The 21,999-nt window shown below is 39.4% G+C and overlaps 1 protein-coding gene and 1 non-coding gene across 3 annotated transcripts in view; one reads left to right on the top strand and one right to left on the bottom strand.

Annotated features, from left to right (window-relative positions):
* The window catches only part of MACROD2 (mono-ADP ribosylhydrolase 2), a 1,873,695-nt gene that overhangs the window by 1,031,540 nt on the left and 820,156 nt on the right, over positions 1–21,999 (bottom strand). The gene's annotated exons all lie outside the window — the stretch shown is intronic.
* On the top strand, positions 16,269–16,341 carry TRNAA-AGC (transfer RNA alanine (anticodon AGC)). The gene has a single exon. It is a non-coding gene; the product is annotated as a tRNA-Ala (tRNA).

The following is a 21,999-nucleotide window of genomic DNA, read 5'->3' as shown; positions in this document are numbered from 1 at the left end:
TTCCACGGCAGGTGGAGGGAATTCCCTGGATGGAGATCTAAGGCTGAGTCTGTGCCGGATCAGAGGGCCCCCTGCACTGCCTCCCAGGGAGGGCCCACCAAGGAGGCGGTGCCGAGGAACATCAACCACAGAACTGCCTCATCTGGGACCCACAGGGGAACGATCAGCTGTCTTCATGCGGTGGTGGTTTCAAGGAGTTAACAACATGGGAGACTTTTAAGAAAATTCTGCCATAAGGAAGCATTTTTGAGCTTAAATCCATGGAAGAGTAGAGACCTCCCCTGTCCTATAAAAGCTGACCCCAGGCTCCACAGAGAGGGGTCCTGGAGAGAATCAAGGATACGCAGTGAGGGCGGAGTGAAATGCTGCCACAGGAATGCAAAGCAAGCAGAACAGGGACGGAAGAAATAAGGCTACTGGGCCCCCAGTGGGGGTGAGGAGACTTGGGGGAACACTGCACCCTGAGGTGGAGAAGCAGCAGCTGTCACTTCCTTTTTTATTTTTCTTTTTTTAGTGGAGGTACTGGGGATAGAACCCAGGACCTTGTGCGTGCTAAGCATGTGCTCTACCACTGAGCTGTACCCTTCCCCTCTTCCTTCCTTTCTTAATGGTCACGGCGACCATTTGTTACTTAGCCCTTAGGAATATCCAGGAAATAGTTCAGTTTGTGAGACTGACTGAGACCCCTGCTTTTCCCCAATATCTCTCCTCCCCTTCTTCCTTGGAAACAGAATCTCTGACCCTAAGCTGGGTTCACAGTGGTCCAGGAAAAAGACCCTTTTCCCAGTCTCCCCTGAGTTCAGTATGGTGATTACATTTGGGATGTAACTAGAAGTAGCCAGCAAAAGAATGGTACTTACATTGAAGAGATTTGCCCTTCTAAACCTCTTCCGCCTGATTATGACATTTTCAAACACAGAGAAAAGCTGAAAGGGTTCTACAGTGAACACTCACATGCCCACCATCTATGTTCACAACTGTTAACACTGTGCTATATTTGTTTTATGACATATCATTTATCCATTCATATATTTATCTAATTATTTTATTTGCCTCTGTTTCAAAGTTGCAGGCATGAGTAAACTTCACCCCTAAATTTATCTTGTTTTATATGTTTCCAACAATCCCACGAGGTAGTTAGGGTCATTTCTGTTTTACGAAGAGTAAGCAGAGGTCTAGACGTTCAGGTAACTTGCTTGGGTCACACTCTTAGTTACTGTTAGAGCCCCATTTTGAACTCAGGTCTGTCCCTCTCCAAAGTGCATGTTTTTAACCTATGAGTTTCCCATCCTTCAAGCCGCCCCCCCACCCCAAGGGCCTCCCAGACTTTCTGAGGCTTTGGAGTGGAAAACACCATTAATCTGATCAGGACTTGGTATTCGAGGGGTACTGCAAAAGGACAGTTCTGATTGCTCAGTTCACCTCCCCAAACTAAAAAGGGGAGAAAGGAATTCTGATCCATTTGGAAATAATACTCCTGCATTCATGAATGCTGTCTTCGGTTGTCAGAGAAGAGAAGCTCTATTTTGCATTTCCACTACAAGAATTTCTCTGTGGGAATAGCAATCCCATTAAATAAAGTACCCCTTTCCCTCTGATTAATTTGAAAGAAGTCAGAATTTGAAAATGCACAGCTGTTTTTTTTTTTCTTCTTCCTTGAAATTAAATGCCTTATATCTCACTGACTGCTTATAAATAAGACCTATTTACCCTGGACCTGCAGATGGTTATACACTCTGGTGTCTGCCCAATTGCCCTCTGATGGACAACATTTCCAAAGCTGCTCCTTTGTGTTTCCTCAGGAATGAAGAGCCTCAGCCACCTGAATATCACAGCCTGGAAGCTCCAAAGCTCCCAAATCGGTTTAGTAATTTATTTTATGATCCGTGCTGCAGCCACAAAACTTCTCAAAGGAAAGCTCAAGTGTCAGTGCTGTTGGTACGGGCTGTTTTCCACAGGCCCAGCAGCCAGCGGTTACCCTTGGCACCAGGCGGCCACACAAAGTTGGCACAGCCGCTCCTCCCGAGACTGAGACAAGCGGCGCCCAGAGATTTCCACGTTATCATCTCCCAACTGAAACCAGAGCCCCATTTAAAGAGCTGACAGGAGCCACAGGATCACCAAATAACAAGCTGATACACAGGGAGGTATTTGTCACAGATAAAGGGCTGGGCTTGAGCTTAATGCTTTTTGAAGGTTTTGGATGACATTCAAATCATCCCCCCCGAATAGTTTCTGCTCCTTGAACATCTTCTCACATTTCTCTTACTTAGAGTTGCCATTTTGACACATTTAAGCTTCACTTGGTGGCAATCTTTGGAAGATACCAGAAATGCCATTAATCTATGCTGATTTCATAGACGTGTCTTATGTTTCCGTGTATGTACTTTCCTGCAAATCTTAAGGACCGAAACCAAATTCCATTCTACTTGATCATTATACCTTCCTGAAGCTAAATTTACAAATTGCACACAAATATACACACATGTTTGCAATAAGAGTTTCTGCAAAAAACACACAGCTTCATTTCTTTATGGTTATAAAGCAAGCATAGGGAGATATTTACAAAACACAAGACTTTAATCCAATCATGTGTGCCTTATTGCCCAAATTACATAAAACAGGATTAAAAAAAATCGGTCACATCTAGTGCCATTTCAGATTTGATCTTCTTAGAGTGTACCCTCCTGGAGTCCCCTATCACATGCCTAGACAAATTAACGTTGAAGAGAAAAAAATATTATCTTTCTTGTTTTCTTCAGAATGTGCAAAGCAACCAACATAACATGAAATAGGGCCTACATTAGGCGAATTAGTTTTTGGATGAATCTGACAGCACAGAGGAGTTGGGCAGCTTATGACAGCAAACACTGAAGCTATATTTTTTAAAACCAAATATACAGTTTCAGAGAAAGTGAATGTCCTTTTACTTCTCTAGATAAATTCTTATAAAGAGGAAATCTCTATAGCTGTCAATTCTCCAGCTAGTCTGAAACTCTTCAAATACTGAAATGTGTGGATGGAGCTCACATTTTGTGGTTTGTCGGGAGAATCACATCGTAGGAGAGCATTTTTGTCACGGTGAAGTCCTCCTTCATTCGGAAGCTGCTTCCTTTCCCTTCTCTCCAGAGCTCCTACAGAGCTCTTTATCCAGTTTGCTCATAGCAAAGTCAGTGTTTTTGGCTACCAGGATATGGAGTTCAACATTTTGAATTTTGCAAACATTGGACTAAATAAGCTTAAATACGTGTCACCACCACACACTAAACGTTCTGCGGGAGACTCGCTGTGACACCGACTGTGAGCACTTTGCTTCCCTACTGGCTAACAGAACAATCTTCAGTAACATGTACCTTCATGGTGCTCTCCTCAAGTCTGTGGCGGGGATGAAACGCCCCCACCCAGATCAAATTCCTGGCATGTTTCCACTGAGCGAGGGAACTGAAAACACTCCAGCTCTCTGTGTTTTGGCAACAAAGAGTGAGTGCTTCAGAGCTGGAGGGAGGATGCCCAGAAGAGCAGGGCTTGGGGAATTTCCTTTCAGAAACATCTCTTATGTGAGGAAGGCTGCAAATTGCTTAGAGTATGAAGTATTTGCAGCCAGGCAAACAGAAATGGTTCTAGCACCACTTAACAGCCACCTGGAACTCTGTCCCAAGGAGGCCCAGGAACGAGCTATATTTAAGTGTCGGCTGCTGGTTGATTCTTCCCCAGGATGGTCCATGATACAAACTCTGAGGCATCCTATCAGGGCTTAATATGATAAGGTTACATTGCAGATATTCCAAATAAATATGAAGAAACATGCTATTAATTAAAGAGTCTGATACAGAGTAGGGGGGGGCAGACTATGAAGGGATAATCTCTCACATGGAACTTTTCCGTATGCTAAGAAATAGTTAAAAATAATATATATTTATAAAGGGATATGCATATGTTTATATCTTTTATATATAGGGATACTGGATACTTCTTAGGGATGAACTATGGTCCACACATAAATGGTAATAATAATAATAATAACAACAAATATAATAACCACAGCAACTAAAAGTCAGGTGTTTCAAGGACTGGAACAGGGATATGGCAGGGAAGGAACAGCAAGAAGAAAATAATAAAATTACAGTTTTTTGCAGCTAATTTCTATATTAATCTCTTGGCTTATACATGGACCATTCTATCAGATACACACAAGACAATTATGTGAATGCATGCATGCCTGTACACACACACACACACAGTCTTTGCTCTCACAGCCATCACAACCCTCCAACTCTCACTTCCATCTTTATCTCCTAAATGAACTGGGCTACAGAAGAGAGGGAGGGTCTGGGCTCCCGTCCTGCTGGACACCTCTTGAGACTGTGCAGCAGCCAACTACAAGGCCCAAGCCGCCTGAGTTGCTGCAGGATGTCTCAAGCAAGTTTCTTTACATGGGGGCATGGATGGAAGCACCGCCAAGAGATCCTGACAGGTCTCGTCCATAAACAGCTCCATGTCGGGGCTGAGAGGAGAGAAAACCTGCGTTTACAAGCTTGTAGATAACTACTCAACTTGGCTCAGTCTTTCCTTGTCTCATCTTGGATTGTCTCTGCCTTCGCCCAGTACTAGCTGGTGAAGACACCACAGTCTTGCACAGTCTCCACGCATGTTGATCTGTCTGTCCACTACTTCTCTGCATGTCCAATAGTCACGACTGAGCTTCAAAGGCATGTACTCTGAGGTCATCCTTTGTGATTCATTTCTTCCCTGTTGGTCTCCCTTACATTGGCATGTGCTGGGGGTGGGGGAATATTAGAAAGCTTCCTTGAAGACGGACTGGCATGCCCCCGTAGGAAACTTGGCAGAATTTCCTTAGTAATAGCCTTTGAAGGACAGTTACGTCTAAACATGTACTTTAAATGACCCCTTTCTATTGTGCATTGGTCAGAATTATTCGAATACTGGGATCTAATGAATTTAATCATCTGTAATAGCCTTTGCTATATGGTATAATAATCACTAAGTGTTGAATTTGCTGTATTTAAAGGATTTGAATTATATTGCTTTGAAAGCGTAGGCTTGAAAATTACGGATAAACTGGTTCCTCAGATGACAGAAGCGATGGTAGCCCAACAGGAGACAATGAGCCAAAGGCAGAGCCAGAGCAGGACGCTGCTCCCCTGCCCTCTGCTTCCTCAGGGTGAGGGACAAGCGGAGGAAGTGATCATCAAGTCGCCGGAGCCGGGGGGGGGGGCACAGTAAGGGCTGGGACCATAGTACTCCCCAATAGTGCATCATGGGTTAAAGGAATACCCTAAGAATTGCAGTGATAAATGCAGCACATGAAACACTGTTGTGAGGTTTAATTCATAAAATGCATTTAGAATAGAACTTGCCACATTATTCTAATTAGATGTGCTAGGTTTCTGGTACCTTTTGAACTGACCCATAATTCTCCCAGTTCAGCAAGAAGGATGGGGAGATTCAGAGGTCAGACCCCTTGTTCTTCCAGCTACGGACAGCTATGCCAAGAAGTACAAAAATCAACTGGCAAAGAAGATACCTGCCTGGGAGTAGATGACATTGAAGTGCTAAGGTCTGGAGATGACTCCTGAAATTTGGAATCATATGAGGGAACTGGTTAAACTGTGGAACCTGCCACTCTGGGCTCTGATTTAGTAGGCCTGGGGTAAAGTTCAGGACCAGACACCCTGAGTACTTTGTTGTACATGGTCGTTGAAGAGCTCATCCCGTGAAGCACACTCATTGTGACTGAAACTGAGGAAGAAATGGTCTTGAATTAATCTTGGCTTGAATTTTTAATTTTTAAAAATACAGTCAGTCTTCCATATCTGTGGGCTCTGCACCCACAAAATCAACCAACTGCAGACTGAAAATATTTGGGATAAAAATTCCAGAAAATTCCAAAAAGCAAAACTTGGATGCGTTGCACACCAGCAACTATTTACATAGCATTTACATGGTACAAGGTATTATGAGTAACCCAGAGATGATCTGAAGTACGTAGGAGGATCTGGGGAGGTTATATGCAACGCTACGCCCCTTAATATAAAAGACTTGATCACTCATGAATTTTGGTATCCATGGGGGTCCCGGAAGCAACCCCCCTCAGATGCCAAGGGATGACTGTAGGTGAAACAGACTTCAAGGGCAGTGAAAGTATTACAGCTTATCACACATAATACTTTTCATGAAAGTTTTTCAATTGCATATGAATTTGTGTATCAGGTTGGCTATAAAACAAATTTCTTACTGTGGGTCGTAGACAAAAACTCGGAAAGGCTTTGCTCTAGGGAGTTAATGCCATTCACATCAAGTGACATGCAATCACAAGGCATTCTAAACTCTGGAGCTACCTAACAAGCTTAGGATTAAAAAAGGGTAAGGAGGAGGGAAAGGAGGGAAGGCCAGTGGGATATCAACCGGTGTAAAGAACTGAGTTACCAAGATGCAAAGAAAGAGCAGTCAGTGGGCTGTAACCAAACTCTGACCCATAATTAGAGTGACATGCATGTGAGCTGTTTAATGAATGGATCAGGGACCCTGGAGCTCTCACAAATGGTAGAGGAAGCCTCAGTTTAAAAGAGGCTTTACATTCTAACCAGCTATTATTACCAGCCCCTTCTTGGTCTCTCAGCAAATTTCCTTTCTGCTGGAATTCTTCATGCTTCCTCAAAGCTTGATGGTGATTTCTTTCTTTCTTTTTTATTTATTTTGGAAAGCCAGGGGAAAATTGTTTCAGTATGTTCTTTAAATTAGTTTCCTTGAAGTGTTTTCCTTGAACACATTAATTACAGCTCCCTTGAGGGGCTGAGGTACCATATAATACACTGTGATTCAGCTCCCCAGTCTCCCTCCTCCAATCCCAGTTGCCAGTTCTCCCAACAATCTAGGCTCTGTGTTAACCTGTAAGTGAGAAGCACATGGCTGAGATCCTTTCAGCTGTAATATTCGAGGGGAAAATGTGATCGTCAGTTCTTGAACACAGCAAACTTAAAATGAATAGATTTGGCCTAGAAAACTAAGTGGTTAGATTAAATGACCTCTGGGGTCCCCCATTCCAACTTGAACATATGCCAAAGATAGTTTCATTGAATATCTGGGAGAACAGAGAAGGGGTCAGTGGGACTTTGAGGAGGCTAAGTGATTCTCATTAGCACGATCTGGCCAGAATTCCAGAGGTTCTCAAGAAAATAATGCATGTCCACAAGAAGCTACATTTGAGCTGTGGCTGTACTAGACACTTGGAAAAGGCAGTGAGTCCAAGAAAATGTAATTACTTTTTAATTTCCAAAGAGAGCAAACTTTCTAAAGTGATCACAGTACAATTCCATGTTTCCTTTCACGGCCACAAGTCAACACAAAAACGTAGTTCTGAAACAAAGGATTTCAAATCCCTGTCTTTTCAAATAGGTAAAAGCAACGGCAGGTTTAAGAATCAGAGTAGCTCATTTATTGACTCATTAGAACTGGAAAAGTTTCTTAGGAAACTGAAGGAGACAGAGGAAGGAGCTTCCAGGCCAAGCCCCTTATTGAACAGCCGTGATGCACAGGGGCTATGGCAGGCGTTTACATAGGCTTCCTGCTCCTGTGTCTGTGATGCAGGGGTCTCTACGCCCATTTTACAGATGGAGAAGAACAGGCTTAGGAAGGTAAGTGACAAGTATCAACCAGTGTCGGAGTCGGACTTCTAACCCAGGCAATAATTCACCCAAGCTCAGGCAGCTCGATACAGAAGACAGGATTATTAACTTTATGAATGTCAAGTTTATGACCTAATAACATCCATCAAATGGTTCCTTAAAATTTATCATCTTCTCTTTTTTATTTTTTTAACTGAACCAGATTGAAAGCACTGGGCAAGCTGTCACCGTTAGAGACAAATCCTCTTCTCTCAGTGGCTCAAGCGTTCACCAGCCTGGTTCCAACAGAGAGCAGTAGTGGACCAGACAGTTAAGGCTGCAATCCCCATAGCAAGCAGCAAGCGCTCCAAGCCTCCAGCCCGACCCCTCCAGCTCTCCTTAACTTGGACTTTTTGGCTGACGAGATCTCATCCCTTCATCGTATTAAATCTACCACCTCTATGTAATCATCCAGAGTATTAAAACAAGTATCTCTCTTCAACTCTGACTTCTTTTTTGACCTGTTGACCCAAATCTGTGGTGGCCTAAATTCCTCATTCCCACGGAATTCCTCATCTTTCTTCACGAAGCTGCACTTACATCTGAAATCACCAGTTCAGTAAATAACGCCATCCTTTGCTCACTTGACTCTTGTAGTGTCCTTCTCAACAGACGGATTGACACATACAAAGCAGAAGCCAAATGAAACACAGAGATCTGCTGCCACCCTAGTGCAGACCTTCATCTCCTGGCTGACAGTAGACCCCAATTTTCTCTGACACGAGTCTCATCACTCCCAATACATCCCCCACATCCCTGCAAGTATTCACTTGCTGAAGACAGACTTTTGACCATGTTGCTCCCCTGCTCAATAACTCAATCATTTCTAGCAACCTTCAGGGGTGGTTTGTAGCTTGGGGTCCAAGTTCATGGAAGTGCTTAAAAAAGTGTGTGTGTGTATGTTTTTCTTTGGAGAAGGCCTTCGGTTTTCTTACAACAGATTCCTAAAGAGGGCAATATCCCTGAAATAATGAATACAAAGCAAAAACAAAAGCAGACGAACAAAAAGACCACTGGACATTAACAATCAAGATTCAAAACTCTTTTTTTTTTGTTGGATATACAAAGCCATGTATCACCTAGTCCTTGCCAGTCTCTTGTTTTTTCTCTCACTACACATCAACTCAAGCCATACTTGATTTTCCACCATTTCCTATCTTCCTTCTTTGTCTTTGTACTTTCTATTCTTTTTATCTGGGTTTTTCTTTCTCCATTTTCTTATCCAGGAGGCTCAAGACCTAGTTTGTGAAGCCTCCAGCGTGATATAGGGAGACTGAACACTCCTTCCTGGACCATGCACGAAGCTCCATTCTGGCTTTTACACATTGTATATGACGATGTGTCTGCATGTCAGCCTACTCGTCCATGGACTTCTCAATGGCAGAGCCTAAACCTTAATGTGTTTCCCTTCACAGCACCCCCAAAATGTTCACTGAATTACTTAACAAATATTTCAGCCTATGACAAGGGACTGGGACTGAAAGCTTTACAGAATACTTTGGATTAAAGAGTTTTACATTAGGTCCTGAGAATACTTATGAAAGAAACAATATTGTACAGTTAGAGACAATACTAGAAAACACCCGTTTTTTTAATAATAGAATGCTGCTGTTAATTTCAAAAGAGCATTATTGAATGATATGTTGGTATATTATATATATATTTATTTATTCTCAGTAAAAATTTAATTTTCTTAGTAGACTGGCTGATATCTCTGCTAAATTCCATTCACCAAAAGAGAAGCAAGCTATTAGTAAAAGTAGTAATTTTATAAGTAAAAACCAGGTCATTGTTACTGCTGGCTTGAGCAAAGTGCATAACTACCCCAAGAACTCTAACCAGGAAAAGGAGGCATTCTCCCCAGTTACGTTTTATATTTGGTCACAAGCAGTGTTTTAATCTTATGAAGATATCAGTTTTCACCAGTAATCCTTACTAATTTTTTCTCTTTCATGATATTCTCACTTCCATTCTTTTAGAACAGTGGACCTATTGAGGGAAAAGAAAAAACACAATGAAAACATAGAAGAGAAGCAACAATATGGAGAAAGTGCCCTAAAGGGGAGGAGGACGTGAAGTGAGGACTGGAAGAGGCCCGAGAGAGAATCTAGACATAACTGATGGAGTGAGTCAGATCCGGGATCTGGGCAGACAGGACGCCTCTGCGAATGAATGAGATGCAGTGCGTGTCCCATCACGAGGGATGAAAGCGGGGCTGGCGGAGAGGCAAAACCCAGAGTCTGAAGCCTATGACAACAGTACTGGGTGGAGCCCATGTAAACAGCATTGGGGTGGGTCCAGCAAAGAGAACAGGGATGTTCCAACAGTGACTGCAGAGGATGTACAATTCGGAGAAGGCGCCCACAGTGTTGGGGCCAGAAGGGATCCTGGTCCTATCCAGTCACTGTCTAGGGGAGAAACACGGATGGTGGAAAGGCCAAGTGAAATATTCAAGGTCGTAGATGTCATTCTGATGCTCAAAATTCTTACCTTGTCTCAGGCCTTGGACTTCCTTACTCCTTGGTGACAGATTAAAGTCCAACTCTTTAAAATGGCATCAATACCCTGACTTACCGATTTGACCTCACGGTACTCCTCTTTGCCTGTTTCTCAGTTTTGCCTGAATATATGCTAGGCTTTTGCCTGCCTCTCTCTTCTTCTTTCTGAATGGAATGCCCCTCTTCCCTCTATCCGCTTCTGAAAATTTTGGTTTTAAGAGCCAGTTAAAGAGCCAGGGAGTTCGGAATGTCCAAAAGTTTTTCTTGAATTCTCTCCCATCCTAGATTTTTCTTATTTTAAAATCATTTCTCACTCTGTGGTATTTCTTTTATGCAAATGTCACCTTGTATTATGACTGTTAGAGTCCTCATAATGAGGTGCTCAACACTTGAGCAAAGAGGATGCCCCTTTAGTAAATTCTGTGCTCACCACAGCTGAGAGCTTGTACATATTCAGGGTCTAACAGTGTTAATTCAAGGAATGGATACTTGGATGAAGTTATTAAATCTGAACAGCCAGCACATTCTTATCTATTTTTGTGTCTTTCTGCATTTATTTTTGAGTGTGTTATGGGGGAATCTGGAGGGTGTGTCAAGCTTCTTAATAGGCATACCATTGAACACTGACTATGTCCCAGATCCTTTGCTAAATGCTTTACCCATAGAATCTCCTTTTTTATTTACAACCACCCAGTTTGATTAATAGCTATTATCATTCCTACAATGTAACAAAGGCTTAAAGGAATTGAGTAACTTGCTGAAGAGTCATCCAGATATTAAATATTATTACCAAAATTTGAAGGCAGATGATTCTGAAGTCCATGATACAGCAAACAAATTATGAGTTTAGCTCTATTTTCATAGAACTCAACTTCACAGAACTTCCTTTACTTATAGATGTTGGCACACAGTATATATTGTGCATATCAGTATATACATACTAATTTATATGTGTATGTACGTGGATATACACACATTTATGTAAATGGACACTCATGTATCTTCTAATTATATTCTGAACAGAATAGTCTAACATAACAGCCTTTTGTCAAAGCAATGTCTCATTTTTAGTTCTTGCGTAAAAATTACTGCAAAAGGATAAAAATTAGTGAATAATGCCAATTATATGATCAAATACACACTGATGTTTCCTATTTTTATATGAATGAGTCACATGAAACAGAGATTAGACTGCAAGTAAAATGTAGAGGACATCCATGCTTTAGCGAAATTTGACTCTATCCAACAACATTTAATTGCTGCCAGGTCTACAAAGTGTACTTCATCCAAGAGTCAACTTTGTAACCCATTCAGGAGCCCACTCAGAACCCAGTGTGTTCAGGGGTCCTTGATAGAGCTAGACATGGTATCACAGTCCCTGACAGGAGTTCAGTGACTGCCCATACCAGACGGAAAATTCACGTTATTCACTAAAAATCTCTCTGTCCCTTCTTTCTGGGTACTCAGTTGGACACTTCCCAGGTTGCCTTGCAGTTGAGTGTAGCCCTGTGATGGTATTATTCTGACCAAGAGAAGGTGAGAAAAAAAAATTATAAAACCTTTTGTGGATGCTCCTTCATGCTTTTATCCCTTCTGCCTGATGGGTATCAATGCCCTGAGAGATAAGCAACAAATACTCCTCTAGTGTGTTAAGCTGATGAAATTTGAGGGTCATCTGTGACAGCATCTAGCATTATCCCAATACACAGAGCAACCTCTGAATAGACTAAGTGCTCCCAGGTTCAGCAGTTTTCAGTCCTAATGTTATCTAAATCATCTTTTTAAAAATAGAATTTAAGATACTATAACCAAATTCTACTACTGATTAACCATAAACAAATTCAAATGTGTCTTTAACTTAATTTCAAGGATAATTCTATGTGATTACCAGTCTATCCTCATTAGGAGCTGAGAAGAATCCTGTGATCCACCAAGATTAACTATATACTGTCAGCCTTATTCCTGGCTTTTGATATGTTCATCTGTCGTCTGCTTCTGTTTTCTTCAAATAAATCACATAGGAAACCTTCAGATGTCCCCTCCCTTACTTATAGTCCACTTCTTTCACTGTATGAGTTTTGCCAATAGAAGAGCAAAAAAAAAAAAGACCTCTAATCTTTCCTTATTTTCTTGTTTCTGCTATTTTGTCCATGGTATGCTCTGTGTTTATCTGTCATGCTTCTTTATCCTCTTCAGCCTTTGAACTTCCATTTATGTGCTGTGTTCAGTTTCTCTCCTGTAGAGCTCAGGGTGTTCCTTGATTCCCTCCCAGATTTTGCATTCAAGGTTCAGCTTTGTTTTCAGACAGGTTTTGAAGCTCACACTCCTCTTAAAGTCACTACTGTGGCCTCATGGCTGCCAAGTCCCTAGTTTTTCAATCGTTCTCAGCATGTCCTGACCACCCGGCCTCTTCTGTCTTCTTAGACATTGGGTCTTTGACCACCCTGACCACAAACACTGTCACTCCGCCCCCGAGACTGACTTACAGGACTAATTTAACTTTGAGCTCTCTGGAAAAGGTCACTTTTTCACCCTTGTGGTATGGGGAGGGCAAAGGTTAGTTTTCTAAAAGAATGCCACGGGAAGATTCTTTAAAAAGAACATAGAACCGGGTTTCTCTGATCCAACTCTTGCCGCACTGTGAAATATCCTTCCTTTTACATCAGCAAAGCAAGGAACAAAGTGACTGCCCTGTTATCTGCTGCCTTCCTGCCAAGGGTAGCTTGCAGATTTTAATTAGAATAAATGAGAGGTAAAAGGGAACCCCTCTCTACTTAAAAATGTAATCGCTACCCACAAATTCCAAAAATTAAAATAAACAGATAAGCACAGTTGTGGCTGCTTTAGGAAAATTTGACTTTAAAAATATTCTATTCCTAAAATGATTAAATTACAGGTTAATGTTTTGCATGACAAAGACATGACTCTTCTTACATAAAAGGTCCTTCGATGTTTCCAATAAATTAGAAGCCCTCAGCATGTAAAATGTTAGTTATTCCATGTACTGCAGGTGGCTTTCAAATCATCTTTTCAGAAACATATCTACCTACTATTGACTGTTTAGAATGAGCTGCAGTGTATAAATTTTACACCGATTTTGTGTGAAAGTTTCAACATATACTTTAAAATTGCATTTCCCATTACATTTCTGAGAAGAACTTTTCCTCTTTCTGCAACAGTCAAATGAAGCAAAAGGCAACCACACCAGATATACACACAATCCTACAGTCATAAAGAACTTTAATTTCTATATATCCATGTCCACGTCTCAAGGTAACTGAGGCTAGAGAAACTGTTCCAGGTGTAGATTCTGGTTTTGTTTTTGATGTGTTTAAGTCTTCTAAACAAATCATGATACTGATTTTCTTTAGATGGTTTAGTAATTATTTAAAAACACAAAAGCTATTTTAAATACACCCCATATTGTAATCTGTAAATTCTTGTGACAAAATTTTCACTTTTAGATAATTTCCAATACTCAGACTATTCAAAAACAATACTGAGTATTCAAAAAACACTTAATGAAATTACAAATAATACGTATAACCTAACAGAATTTATTATAAAGTTTGTTCAAGGGTTTCATACCAAATTTTTGTGCTGCCATTACTATTGTATTAATTTCAATGATTTAGAATATTGTCTACTTTTAAAACAGTATTTGATAGGTTTGTTTGTTTTTAATTCTATGTTTTAGTGAAAAGAACTAGACTATTTTAGGGAAGATGAAGAATGTTATGGAGTTTCCTCTTACCAGTCCTTTGGAAAATGAAAACAACTGTTTTGCATTAAAGGATTATAGGGGCTCTATTTATAGTTTTTAATCTGCAAAGAATGTTTTTTTTTAAGCTTAAACACATTATCTAAAGCTGAATAGTATCTTAAGTACTTTTTAAAGTGCAGTAGCATTTAATGCATCTAATATGAAATATAAAATTAAACATTTTACACCAAATAATACTATCTTCCATCAGAGCCCTTGGAAGGAAATTTGAAAGAATATGATAAATACATTAAGAATCTAAATGTTCTTGTTTATAAAGATGTCCTTTTGGCTACATCTATATATGCAGTAGGAAATGTTTTCTTTCTGAAGATTTAAATTACTCTTTTTAAAATAAACAGTCTCAGGGGAGGGTATAGCTCACTGGTAGAGCACATGCCTAGCAAGCACAAGGTCCTGGGTTCAGTCCCCAGTACCTCCATCAAAAAAAAGAAATAAGTAAATAAATAAAAATCCAATTACCCCCCCAAATAAAAAATTAATAAATACTAAAAATAAAATAAAATAAGCAGTCTCCATTAAATCTGCCTTAGGGATTGATTAATGCAACACTGAAAGAGAACAGAATTGGTATAATTTTCTAGTACTTCAGAGAACATTCATAAAGAAGATCTGAAAGAATCTAGAAAAAGAAGAGCAAACTAAACCGAAAGCAAGCAAATAATAATAATAATAATAATAATAATAATAATAATAATAATAATAATAATAATAATAATAATAATAATGGATTTAAGCATAACTAAATGAAATAGAGAATAGGATAACAAGAGAAAAATAACAAAAGCAAAAGTGAAATTTGAAATAAAAATTGACAAACTTTTAGCTGCACTGACAAAGAGAAAAAGAAGACTCAAACTACAAAAACCAAGAATGAAAGAGGAAACATCCCTACTGACTTTGCAGAAATAAAAGATTTTAAGGAAATACTATGAACAGTAATGTGCCAACAAACTAAATGACCTAGATGAAATGGAAACGTTTCTAGACACACACACATACTGAAATGACACAAGAAGAAACGGAAAATCTGAACAGACCTACATACAGCAAGTAAAGCGACTGCATCCATAATCCAAATGCTGCCCACCAGGAAGGCCCCAGGCATGGACGGCTCCACTGGTGAATGCTTCTACACGTTTGAAGAATAAGTACCACCAGTCCTTCATAAGCTCTTTCCAAATACAGAAGAAGAAACACTTCCTAGCTTATTCTATAAAGCCAGTATTATCCTGACACCAAAACTAGACATAGACGTCACATGAAAACTACACACCAATATTCCATATGAATATAGATGCAAAATCATCAACAATTTACTAGCAAATCAAGTGCAGCAGCTTATAAAGAAAATTATAACTGACCAAGTGGGATTTACCCCAGGAATTCAAAGTTGGCTTGACATATAAAAATCAATCAATGCAATACATCATATTAGCAGAATAAAAGACAAAAATAGTCCTCTCAGTAGATATAGAAAAAGTATCTTACAAAATACAGCTTGCTTGTATGACAAAAGTACTCAACAAGCACGGAGTAGAAAGGAATTTCCTCAACCTGACAAGGGGCATCTAGTAATTCCTTGAGTTTCCTCAAAGAAACCATTTTGTCAATTTTAGCACTGAAATTTAGAAGTGTATATAATCCTCAATAGTCAACCAAGTGTGTTCAGTTACATATTCTTTAGTTTTAAAGATTTTTTTAAAACTCCAGAAAGGACTCATTCTTTCAAATCAGTCACACTGAAGAGGCAGCCATCTAAGAAGATGTTATAGGCTGAATTATGTCCCCCAAAAGATACGTTCAAATCCTAACTCCTGGTACCTCAGAATATGACCTAGTTTGGAGAGACAGTCTTTGCAGAGAAAATCAAATTAGAAGAAGTCATTAGGATGGGTCCTACTCCAATATGATTGATGTCCCTATAAAAGAGAGATTTGGACACAGATGTGTACACAGGGAGAATGCCATGTGAAGATGAAGGCAACGATCAGGATGCTGCTGCTGCGAGGAATGCCAAATACTGCCAGCAATGCAGCAGAAGCTAGGAGAGATGCATGGGACAAATTCTTCCTCAGAGCTCTGAGGAAGAACCAACCCTGCCAAAACCTTGATCTCAGCCTTCTAGCTTCCAGAAGTGAGAAACAATACATTTCTGTGGTTTACTTAGTTTGTGGTACTTTGTTATGGCAGCCCTGGCAAACAAATACAGACATCCTCAATAAATATGGATTCATTGTGACTATGATGGCAAAATAAGCAGAGGGAAATGACGCTGATTTTAAAATAAGGGGTGGAGGGGGAGGGTATAGCTCAGTGGTAGAGCGCATGCCTAGCATGCATGAGGTCCTGGGTTCAATCCCCAGTACCTCCATTAGATAAATAAATGAACAAACCTAATCACCTATCCCTCCAACAACAAAATTTCTTTTTTAGTTAAAAAAAGATAGAATTTAAAATATAGGTTGATATATAAAGCAAATATCTACCTTCTCCTAAACTTGAAGTTATCAGACATGTGTACACAAAAGGGAGGCAGGTATGCGGTTCAGGAACAGAAATCATACCTTTGTTGTAGCAGAAAAAGTCCTGGAATAAAAGGTCACATCTATAACCAAGTGTTGGGGTTGATAATATTAATGAGAATTATTTACTTCATATGTTTATGGTTCTTAAAAATAAACATAAAAGTAAACAAGGAAAAAATGTCATGATTAAAAGGAGAATTTTCATTGTCATGCAACTCTGTTGCTTCTTTGTTCTTTGGATGCCCAGCAATAGAACTCTCTTTCTAATTGGCAGAGATTCTCCACCACATGGCTCTGGTGGGAGCGCGGCTTCACTTCTCATTAAGAAGCCCAATGGACCAGGTGACCAGGGAAATGGCACATGGCTTATACTCAGCCAAAGGTTCCCGCTTAGAACTTTGATGCTCTAAGATTATTTCTGGAGAGTAATGGAAAGATACAAGACCAGTTGAGAAGTTATTTTTGGCAGTGTGGAAATCCCAGCACAGCCCAAAGCAAGTGCCCATTATAGGGGGAGCCAGCAGTGGAGTGCCCTAACCAGCCTGACTGTGGCTTGAAATAGGGCATGTGTTAAATTACCCTATGGGGGAAGCACAGGTTCCAGCTTAGTTTCTCATGCATTTCTGCCCAAGGATGACGATCCTTCCACATTCTCCCATTTAAATAAGCCAGAGGCAATTTCTGGAGCTCGGAAAAAAGCCTGATGTGAAACACTAACTAAAATTCCCTATATAAATTCCCCGTGATGAACCTACTGTTTAGTTCTACTTTCTATAAGTAGAAATCATTTTTATTTCTTATATATCTGAACCTTTATTTGGGAACCATTAAAAATATATTTATAGGGCCATGTTCCAAATGTAAAATTAACCAGAAAAGCAGTTATAAAAACTAATTGATGGAATTTTTTTAACTTTAAAAATAATGTATAATGTAGTGCAACTCAGAACTTGATAGGAGTGTAATTAGCCCCTTAAAATTCAATTTTGTTAGACGCCCACTGTCGAAAAGAACGCAACACACCCCTGACTGTGATTGACACATGTCTGCAGTTGGTCCATAGAAATGCATCTGCCTCACACAGACTTGCTCATCTTGTCAAGCAAAGAAAAATCTCATAATCAGTTCTGGCAACCCCCGGCCTTCTAATTCTCAAAGCAATATACCAAATAACTCAAGAGCACCCAAACCTGGGCTCTGTGGTCAGTCTACCGTAATGTCATAAAGATGAAGACCTCATCACGGCAGCAGACTGTAAAATCCCACGAGGCAATCCTTCTTGCAGTGTAAACCCAAATCAAATGTCTATTTGTTGCCACCTTTTATTTTTATTACTTTTTAAGCTAATAAGGAACTAGCTACACAATTATAATTACCTGGTTCTGTAGACAAATCAATGAGACAGATTTTTTTTTCAATGTGATTAAAAACATTGTTTATCCTGGACTAGAACACTGTAGGATTCATCATGTGGACTGGCACCTTGCCTGCGGCCATATGCCATTTGTCATTTTCTTTAATGAAGTTTGCATCAATTTACAGGAAGCACGAAATGCCATATAATTGGTAGAATCACTTTACACAAGCAGATCAATGTTTGATGTCGTTTTTTTTCCTGTGGAATCTCATCTCCTGAATCCATATTAGGAAAGTTTTCTGATGCTCCAGTCCCTCAGGTAATGAGAGTATCAGAATAAGTTGCTCCGAAGCAAAATATTGAAGGGAAAGGTCTAAGTTCACAAACTGGAACTAACAAATAAACAAACAGGGGGAGAAATTCACAAATCTTCAGAATATAACTATGCTACTAAAGAGAGCAGACTTGAAATTTTTGGAAGAAGAAATTCTACGGTTATTTTTAAAAAGGCAATGATACGACTAACTTAATTGAGAACAAATATCCCTTTCTAAAAAGATTGATTGCAAATCTGTTCTTCTTTCCAAATGTTATTGGTCTAATTGACTTAAGTCATGTTTTGATTTCTTGTGTTAAAGAGAAAGATGTAAGGTAAACGGTGAGATCCAAGCTTAAAATTATTTGGAATTGAATTAATATTTCAAACTCTCTTTCTTTATCTTCAAGGTTTTAATCTAAAATTTCTGACCCACTTGAAGATTCTGGGACAACCCAGAATTCCCTTCTCCATCTTCTTCACCTCCAGAGGTAAACACGCTCCAGAAATCAATGTGCACTAAACTGCATTCGTGTTCATGTATTGCTGTTCAGCTCCATGACACCCCTACCCCGTCTCTAGTGCACAAAAGCAGTCTGCCCCTATATTCCCTTTCCCTTCACCATTGCTGACTGGATGTTTACTGCATGTCATTTGCATGAAAACTGGAGGGATGCAGAATAAGCTGCCCGCACCGCCTACACCTGCAGTCTCGACCATCTCTTCCAGACACTCTTAGCCCCCAGTCTGCAGCTACACAGCAAGGAAATAATTCAGGCCCCATAACTCAGTAAACCTAACAGCAGGAAACTTTTCTCTTTTCTGGACCTCTTGCTTTAAATCATTCTCACACAGAGTATTCTCAAATCTAGTTCCAACTCCTTCCACTTTCTTGAGCTCCAGCTGTCTATTCTTCAACACCAACTGGGTGTCCCCTTCAAATCACCCTGTCTAAAACCTGACTCACCTTTTTCCCAAACCGCTTTCAACTCCACCATGCTGTTTTCTGTTAATAGAACCTTATATACTCCCACGTCTCTTAGACTTGTTAATTTTACCTAAACTATTCCCATCCTGTAGCATCCCATATCCAATTGCAAGCAATCAGTTACCAGGTACTTAACAGCATAATTTTAAGTGTCTCACATCCATTTATTACCTCTCATTTTCTTGGCCATCATCCTGGTTCAGATGTGTGTCACTGTATCCATACTGGTAAATAGGGAGCTGTGTTCCAACAATGCTACATTCCCTGGGGAATGGTCCCCAAATGGAAAGAGGTTGAATGTTGCTCACACACTTACAAAACAACAAATACTGATTACGTCTTTAAATGTCCCTTTGAGACTGTGAGTCTCTGGCTCAAAAGCAATCAGTGACCAGTGTTAGAGCAGAGGGGGACCTAGATGACAGGTGCTTGTTCTTCACCAGGTGCCTTTATAGACACATGCACATTGGCACTGTGATCCTCAGGACAACATGGTAAAGTATTTCCCATATTATCTAGACAAAGTCACTGAGGTCTAGAGACATTAGTTAATTTTCTTAAAGCCACTTTTGAACCATTTTCAAAGAAAAATGAAAATCTGTGTTAGACACAATTCAGGAATTCCACATTTCGGTGCAGACCTCCTAGAGAAACTCACATGTGCACAAAGAGACAGCTGTAAGATTGCTCACAGCACAGCTCCTCCCAATAGAAAAGGAAAAGATTGTAACAACTCATGACAACCAGCAGAAGACTGGCTAAACATAATGCTTCATATTCTTACATCATCATGCTACTCAGTAGCCAGGATAGATGACATGGCTTTACACATGCCAGCATGGATACACCTCAAAAACAAATTTTGAGGGATAAACAAGTTACAGAAAGATATAACAGAATACTATTTATATGAAAGTAAACATTCTAAAAATATATCTATTACTATCTCCATGTAAATGTATATCAATATATACAAGCTATATATGCATACATAAAGGTATATGTGTATGTATGTGTGTGTGTATACAGGTATATGTAAAATGAAAGCATAAGAATATAGATAAGGAATCAAATGCCAATTTTTGATGGCAGATATCCATGCAGAGAGAGGGGCATAGATTTTGGCATGTATGCAAAGAAACAGTCTTCATCAGTAATATCACATATACATAAGATCTGATATGTGATAATATGGCAAAATGTTAATATGAATTAAACCTTGTTAAGAAGTTCATGTTTGGCTATAATATCATTTGCTATTTAATACATTATAATATTGTTTTCAAATTAAAAACATACTATTTGGGAAGAATAATGTTAATTCAATCACTAATTCTAGGTGCACTGGAATTGACAAAATATTAACACAGGAGAAAAAAGTGAATGCTTAACTATTATATAAGAATGGATTTTCTTCAGATACAAAGGGATGTAAATGTGAATTAAAATAGTATTAGGTTTAACTCCATCAGTAACATAGAGGCAGAAATCGCCAGTAGCAAAAATAAAGTGCATGTGATAATCTGAGGATATCTATAAGAAATGTAAGTGTTAGAGACTGAATATGCCCTCTCATATGTTGAAGCCCTGACCCCCAATTTGGAGGTGAGGTTTTTGGGAGGTGACTATGTTTAGATGAGGTCATGCGTGTGGGCCCCCATGATGAGATTAGCATCCTTATAAGAAGAGAAAGAGACCAGAGCTCTCTTTTTCTACCAGCTGCTATGTGGGGACACAGCAAGAATGCAGCCACCTGCAAGCTTGGAAGAAATCCCTTAACAGGAACCAAAACTGTCTGCATCTTGATTGTGGATTTCCCAGTCTCCAGAGCTGGGAGAAATACATGTCTGCTATTTAAACCACTCACTCTGTGGTATTGTTTCAGTAGCCTGAGCTGACTAAGACAATGAGATAAAAACATAATATATTTTATATGTTAGTCACTCATAAATATTATAAATTGGGTGCAGGAAATGCAATAGAAAAATGTTTATAGGTTATAAACATACAAATCACAACAGAAAAAAAATAACTGCCAGTAGGCCTGTACAAAAGATATTAAATCTTATTAATAACCAAAGAAGTAGAACTTAAAAGTTATTTTCTCTTATAATTTACAACTATAAAAATATGTAATATTAAAGGCCAATAAGATGTGTTAATTTCATACACAAATATTCTGAAAAAAACAAGAGCTTTAAAAGTTCTGTGTAATGGCATTATCCTTAGGATGGCCATGATCAAAAAAAAAACTCAGAAAACAAGTGTTGCGAGGATGTGGAGAAATTGGAACTCTTGTGCATTGTTGATGGGAATGTGAAATGGTGTAGTTACTATGGAAAATAGTATGGGAGTTCCTCCAAAAAAAGTTAAGAAATAAACGGCCATATGATCCAGAAATCCCACTACTTATGCATATATAAGAATAAGAATTAAAAGCATGATCTTGAAGGGAGAGCCTCACAGCCAGGTTCACTGCAGCACTATTCACAATAGCCAAGTGCTGGAAGCTACCCATGTGCTCTTGGGTGGATGAATGGATAAAGAAAATGTAGCGTATGCATAGAATAAAATATTATTCAAAAACAATTTTAAAAAGGGGGAGATTCTGACACATGCCACAATGTGGATGAATCTTGAGTATATTATGCAAGAGAATAAGCCAGTCACAAATCAACAAATATTGTATGATTCTACTTATATGAGTATCTAAAGTAGTCGAACTCATAGAAACAGAAAGTAGCCCCGTGGTTGCCAGGGGCTGGGTGGATGGGGGAAATGGGAGTTGTTTAATGGATAGAGAGTTTCAATTCTGCAAGATGAGAAAGTCTTAGGGGTCTAAG

Source organism: Camelus dromedarius, chromosome 18, assembly GCF_036321535.1.
Source record: "Camelus dromedarius isolate mCamDro1 chromosome 18, mCamDro1.pat, whole genome shotgun sequence".
NCBI lineage: Eukaryota > Metazoa > Chordata > Mammalia > Artiodactyla > Camelidae > Camelus > Camelus dromedarius.
This window is presented reverse-complemented; position numbering and strand designations above follow the sequence as displayed.